Raw genomic sequence first — 7,684 nt, 5'->3', positions numbered from 1 at the left:
CTAAACGTATTGATTACTATGCTTCTGTATTTAAGAAACAACAAATTTAAAAGATCTTGACAAGTACAATAGCAAAATCATATTCTACTTGCTTATGGACTTATTTTTTAAAATTTTTCTGAATTTGACCAAAATTTTCACAAAAAAAGAAGGTGGCGTATAAAACGTGAAAATGCATATGTCTCCCTTACCTAGAAGCCCCAGGTCGCATTTCATAAGTCAGAGGGCTCTATTGTTCAATAGAAAGTCAAGTTGGAAGGTTAGTAGAACTTTGATGAATTATTAAAGTTTAATTTTATCATTTGATAAAACAAGTTATTGTCAAAGTGTAAATATATGATTGGCTTTTGATTGAAACTATTTGAGTAGTGTTTGTTTACCACTAAGTGATTGCAAATGACATTATATTAGATTTTGGGGATCTTTCCTAATCTAAGTTGTTTTTTGTTTTATCTGGAGCTTTTAGATGGCTAGAACTAAGGCTACTACAAGAAAGTAGAAAGTTGATCCTAGAGATCTTGCTTCAAAGATCCATCAATCCTACGAGCCTTCCAAACTTACAAGGACCACTCTAGCCCAGATGAGATGATGGAGATTGCCACTGACTTCTACAAATAGCTTTTTCAGTAGGAGGCAATCTCAGCCAGAGTACAACGTTGTAGACAGTAGGTCTGGGATTGCATTCCATCCCTTGTCACAGAGGAGATGTGATGCTCCCTCCTGTTGGGATAGTTGTGTAATGCATGAGCTCCCCTTTGATATACAACAAAAATTTGAGGTTCTTGATCCATCTATCTCATATTGTATGAGGAGTGAGCTTGATGCAAGTGCATTTGACCATTGGTTCAATTCAATTGACTTTGAAACTTTGGAGCTTCTTCTAATTCCATACAATGAAAAGTAAATAATTTGATATTTTGTTAGATTTTATGAGATCTTTTTTTGCTAGATTATTGAAATATTTTTACTTTCAGTTCTCATTGGAGCCTAATTCGAATAGACTGTGTGGAGAGGCAATGTTTCCTCATCAATTTATGAAAGGAAGCCATGGAAATGCCAAGTTGTAAGTTATATAATCCAGGGTCTCATTGATACTTTGATTGTTCTTTTTGTAATTAATCCAAATTTTATTGTCTTTGTGGTACAGAGCTATAAAATAAATGATTGAAGTGCTAGAGAAATTTTATTGTCTTTCATAGTTTTACTTTATATTGTTGATTGTAGTGTCCTCATTAGGATGAGATCTACTTACTTATGGACTTATTTTTCATTTTTTTTTTGAATTTGACCAAAATTTTCACAAAAAAAAGGTGACATATGAAACATGAAAATGCATATGTTTTCCTTACCTAGAAGCCCCAGGTCGCATTTCATAAGTCAAAGGGATGTATTGTTCAATAGAAAGTCAAGTTGAAAGGTTAGCAGAGCTTTGATGAATTATTAAAGTTTAATTTTATCATTTGATAAAATAATTTATTGTCAAAGCGTGAATATATGATTGGTTTGGGATTGAAACTATTTGAGTAGTGTTTGTTTACCACTAAGTGATTGCAAATGACATTATATTAGATTTTGGGGATCTTTCCTAATCTGAGTTGTTTTTTGTTTTATCTGGACCTTTTAGATGGCTAGAACTAAGGCTACTACAAGAAAGTAGAAAGTTGATCCTAGAGGTCTTGCTTCAAATATCCATCAGTCCTACAAGCTTTCAAAACTTACAAGGAAATCACCGCTCTAACCCAGATGAGGTGATGGAGATTGGCACTGACTTCTACAGATAACTTTTTCAGCAGGATGCAATCTCAGCCAGAGTACAACGCTGTAGACAAAAGGTCTGGGATTGCATTCCATCCCTTGTCACAGAGAAGATGGGACACTCCTTCTTGTTGAGATAGGTGTGTAATGCATGAGCTTCCCTTTGATATACAACAAAAAGTTGAGGTTCTTAATCCATCTATCTCATACTATATGAGGAGTGAGCTTGATGCAAGTGCATCTAACCATTAGTTCAATTTAATTGACTTTGAAACTTTGGAGCTTCTTCTAATTCCATACAATGAAAAGTAAGTAATTTGATATTTTGTTAGATTTTATGAGATCTTCTTTTGCTAGATTATTTAAATATTTTTACTTTTAGTTCTCATTGGAGGCTAATTGGAATAGACTATGTGGAGAGGCAATGTTTCCTCATCAATTCTATGAAAGGAAGCCATGGAAATGCCAAGTTGTAAGTTATATAATCCAGGGTCTCATTGATATTTTGATCGTTCTTTTTGTAATTACTCTAAATTTTATTGTCTTTCTACTACAAAGCTATAAAATAAATGATTGAAGTGCTAGATAAATTTTATTATCTTGCATAGTTTTACTTTATATTGTTGATTACAGTGTCCTCATTAGGATGATAGTTACTCTTGTGGTTGGAGAGTAATTGCAAATGCCAGAAGATTGGTTAGGTTTATTTATCTCAATGAAGATAAACTTATAAAGGGTTGTTGAAAAACAGTCCATTGATGATAATAATATAGTCCATTGTAAAAAATAACAATGAACTAAAAATATTTTCTTACAAATGTATGACAGTTTACAAGGGATTGCTATACAAGTGAGCATGTTTGGTATATAAGAGCAAAGATCATGAAGTACATAATGGTCAATTGTATGCAACTGACAAGAATGGACAATAGTGGGGGACTTGGACATTGAAGGAGAGGAGGTGCATTTAATTGCTGTAGGTGAAGCTATGCCTTCAACACCCAAGGCAACCAAAGCATCAAAGAAAGGCAAAAGGACTCCTAAAAAGGATGTCCCTTCTCCAAAGAAAAGTTCTCAAAAAAAGAAGTAGCTTTGCCTTATTTCTTGTAAGCCCATGTCTGTGTAAGTCATGGAGATGTGGCTGATAAAAATTTGCCACAAATTTTGTACATGTATTTTACATTGATAGTAAAGAGATCTTTTCTACAATATCCTTCCATTGTATATTCTTCTCTCTCCTTGTTGATATCTACAAAAAATATGTTGTAAATGTTTAATAATCAAGAAGTGGGATCAAATATATACCTAAGTGGATATAATATGATATAAATACTTACTCGTTTGTTATTAAGTTGGAACACAAATGAGCATGGTAGTTCAATATCTTCATTCTGTAAATCCATCCTCACTTGATGTAGCGTACATGATGATCTAACCTTTAGGATTGTAATAATGTCTTTATTGAACCAGACATCATGATCCACTATAGGATTTTTGCTAAAATTATCAAGACTTTGGTCTAAAGCAACTACAATACTATCAACATAATGCCATCTACTATAATAAAAGCTAAGGATTAAATTTTGAGTTGCAATCATATATTTACAAGCTATAGAGTCTTGATCTATCTTACATATAATTTTTCCTTGTGTCCTAGTGTCCCATCCCTCATCAACAAATTGTATGACATGATCATATGTTAGTCTCTTCTCATTGAAATCATGGCCATTGATCTTCTTATCTCAACATTAGAAAAGAATTCAACAAATATATTAATAGACATGAACAAAGTAACTTTGCTTCTCAGAAAATATTTTACATTTATAGCCCTCACTAGTAGTTGGACTTGGCAAAGGCCACTCAAAGCTTGAAAAATCAGGCAAAGGAAGGGGGGATATTGATCCCCATTGGCTACGATATATAGGGACAATATAATAATGATCATAAAAGAATATTGCATTCTCTGCAAGTTCTGTCTTCTTTCTACCTTTGTACATTTTTTCTCGAATCGAACCATGCATCACATCAATAACATCAACAATAGACTTGACCGGTTGCCATTCCTCAATATCAGAGGGATATACATTTGCAAGACAAACAAACAATTTTTATAATGGAAAACCTTAAACCAAATTCAAGAAAAGAAAGAATTTAAGAATCAAAATCTTACAATTCTATACATTAGAAGATTTGAAGTTCCAGGTTCCAAATATAGCTCTCTATGCATAAGCACATGTTGCATCAATACCTCTTTTATGCTATTCTTATTTACTCCAAGCTTGAAATATTGGATTCTACCCTTCTAAGCAGAAATGAACGAGCTCTCATATCTTCCCCTTTTTCCATGTTTTGCCTGTTGCATGGTGATCCAACTGCTTTTGCTAAAAATTGTAGGAATCCATCTTTCATCTTTTTGGAATGAGTTAAACACTGATATGGATGTGATTTGGGAGCTTGGATGCCTTGTTGAAGGTGCAATTTTTCCTTCTCCTGGTGGTCCTCTTATTATTATTATTATTATTATTATTATTATTATTCTTCTTCTTCTTCCTTTGCTCCATTTTCTTCTTCTTCTTTGACAGCAACTAGATAGGCCTTTTGAGACCTCTTTCAGGCGTGGCAGAATTTCTCTATGTGTTCGATCCTTTTGCAAAAGTCATAAAAAAGCTTATCCTTCTTGCCTTTGTATGACATAGTGCAAAGAAGCGCGAGAAAGGATGCAACACCACCAATAAAAAGCCAAAATGATACTTTTCAATTGGCTTCACACCTGCAATCCCAAAACTGTTCAAAAGTTTGCCGGGGTGCTGGAGGTGCTCCATTTTCCTCTCTGTCTTCAGCACACTCACAACATTTTGCTATGAATTATTCTTTAGCAAATTATGAGACAAACCATTTTTCCATTTTGAGAATATTTCCAAGCAAATAGATGCTCAAGTTGTTGGATATAGTCATCAATGATGGTGTAATTGCAGCACAAATTGCATATGCTGTCAATCGAGCAGTGGGGATATATCTAGTCCCATAATTGAATTCCATAGGTGATGTAAGTGTGAAGTTGGCAACCATAGCTATGAGGCAACTAAGTGATCTTAACTAGTCAGATTTCTCTTTCGCATCACACCAATCAAGTTCTGCAAATGTGCACCAAAGGTAACGAGAGTTTTCAAGCCTCTACTGTCACATATAACGATACCTTCATTCTGAGAGAAGGAACTATCTTTCTAGCTCATGCACCTTGCGCTCGTCAGCCGAAAACTCCATCTCCATAGTCCTCCATTGGATCTTCTAAGTGCGCCACCGCCGCTCCTCCTCTTTCCAACTCTGGTCCAAGGTTTTCAAGGCACCCTGATTCATGCCATCTTTCATTTTCATCGTCATCAACACTAGGCACTTAGACAAATATATTCTTCTAAACTTTGAAGCATCGCACAAGCCATGGATCTTCTGCTTTATCTTTCTCTAATATTGGTGTTGGGCAGCCCGTGCTGGAGTCATGAGACATCTTACCAAGCACACCCAGAGATGCTAAAAGGGGGTTTGCTAATTTAAACTGATGTATGCCATGCTCACCATGGATCTAATACCACATTGAAAATGTGGATCTAGAGCATCGCTATGGGGGCTTGTAGACATAGACTAAACTCATGAAGACATTGATACTGACACGTCAAATTGTCACACAAGTGAATTAGGTTCCATGATTGAGACTTGGACTCATAAACACAATCTTGTGTGTCGACAATGACAAGGACACTTTACTGAAAAGAAAATATTACTTTCATTACATTGAAAAAAGAGTGCAAGTACAATGCTTTATAGGAAATTTAATGGTGGCACTTCTCCTATTGTCCATATGGGATTCTGGTCATGAGCCCTCACTACTCCTTGCAAAGAGATTGAAGTAGGTGTGATCGCAAATATCTCAACAATCCCCTCAACTATTTGAGGTTGGTTGGTATGGTTAGAGTTGTGATATTTTCAATCTTAGTAGGGTCTATTGCTATTCCTTGTGCAAAGACAATGTCACCCAAGAGAACTCCTAAAGAGACTCCAAAGATGTATTTGTCAAGCTTGAGGAGTGCCACCATTCAGTTTCCTATAAAGCATTGTACTTGCACTCTTTTTTCAATGTAATGAAAGCACTCTTTTCTTTTCAGTAAAGTGTCCTTGTCACTATCCATACACAAGATTGTGTTTATGAGTCCAAGTCTCAATCTTAGAACCTAATTCACTTGTGTGATGATTTGACTTGTTAGTATCAATGTCTTCATGAGTTTAGTCTATGTCTACAAGCCGTCATAGCCAAGCTCTAGATCTGCATTTTCAACAGGGATTTCTTTGCCATGTGGGCTATTATAGGAGATTCATCACCCATTTTGCAACAAAGGTAGTCTCCCCTACATGCGCTCCTAAGGAAAGATGGAGAATTTAATTGGATAGATGATTGTAAATAAGCTTTCAACACTCTAAAGTAGTGTCTGATTGAAGCACCCATCTTATAACCTCTTGATTGGACAAAGGAGTGCCATGTATATGCTGATGCATCTATAGAAGGTAATCTTATGCCAGAAAGGCTCCTCCAAGCTTAATCAAACTATCTACTACATAAGCCATAAGAACATTGATCAAGAGAGGAACTATACAGTGATAGAATTAGAGTGCTTGGAAATGGTGTTTGCCTTAGAGAAGTTTTGACTCTACCTGCTATCAATACACTTCAAGTTTTATGTGCATCATGAGGCATTATCCTTCTTGATGAGTAAAGCTGATGTTAAAGGCCAAATGATGAGATGGTTACTCTTGTTTGATTTTGAAGTGGTTACTAAGCCTGGTCGCTCCCATGTTTTGGCTGATCATCCATCGCATAACCCTTAGATGATTGAAGAAGAGGAATAGGATGAACTTGACTTCCCTCATGTGTCCCTGTTTCTAGTCAAAATATAACCCCATGGTATACAAAAATTTCCAACCTCTTGGCCACATAATAGTATCCCCCTGGAATCTCTAGCAGAGAAGAATAATCTTCTATTGGAATTAGCCCTCTATACTCTATTAGGTGGTGCATTTTATAGGTAAGGCAAAGATGAAGTGCCATATGGAGATGTGTTGTGAGACATAAGATCAAGATAGTGCTGAAAGCATGCCATGATGAGCCATGTAGCGAACACTCTATGGAAGAAGAAATAGCCAGAAAGGCCTTGGTCCAGGTTACTGGTGGCCTATACTACATAAGTTGAAGATTTGTTATGATAAATCCATGCGAGAATTGCTATATGAAACTGCATGAAGATTTGCAAAGATTGGTGTCCTTCTTCGTTTGGTTGATTTAAGTATGAAAAACATGCTTGTTTGTAACGTGTCCACCTGTCCGTTTGTAGGACACGTCTTAGCAGCCCATCAAGAAGAGAGTCTAGAAAGCGCCACCCGGCACTTCCACAAAATGTCACAGGGTTTGCGATCTAGGTCTTCCTGAGTCTGCTACGAAGCGGAAGCATTCCGGCTGTTCCCACTTAGGATTGACCCGAATCAGGGTTTTCCTAATGGTCAAGTTCCTAGAAAGTAACTAGCCTCGAATCCTAGGCAAACTACTTTACGCAGAAATGTCAGGGTCGAAACGGATTCATGCTGCACTTGGTTCAAAAAGAATGGGAAACGAGAGGGATGCAAAGCTTGACCTCTTTGCCCATAAGGCATAGTCCCATTCTGTTCCCCTAAAATAGCATAAATCGAGACTCTAGTACTCTAGATTCTAGGTCATCATTCCTTGTTGTCAAATTCCTTTGAGAAAAGTTCCCGACCAACCGGAACCACCCTTCCATAGGACGAACCCATGGTTGCATCCGCCGCACTTTCTTCAGGGTTGCTTTAGTTATCTAATTACCTATCACATTTAGTTTGACAAGTAAAAACAGCTTCTTTGATTAGC

At 36.4% G+C, this 7,684-nt stretch overlaps 1 pseudogene; it reads right to left on the bottom strand.

Moving 5' to 3' along the window:
* Nucleotides 1-4,365: 4,365 nt before the first annotated feature.
* On the bottom strand, nucleotides 4,366-5,112 carry LOC148018955 (uncharacterized; annotated as a pseudogene).
* Between the last annotated feature and the right edge of the window lie 2,572 nt (nucleotides 5,113-7,684).

Source organism: Lygodium microphyllum, chromosome 20 (assembly GCF_053477565.2).
Source record: "Lygodium microphyllum isolate KBCC chromosome 20, Lygodium_microphyllum_v1.1.10, whole genome shotgun sequence".
NCBI lineage: Eukaryota > Viridiplantae > Streptophyta > Polypodiopsida > Schizaeales > Lygodiaceae > Lygodium > Lygodium microphyllum.
Note: the sequence above shows the minus strand (reverse complement) of the source record. Positions and strands in the feature narration are given on the sequence as shown.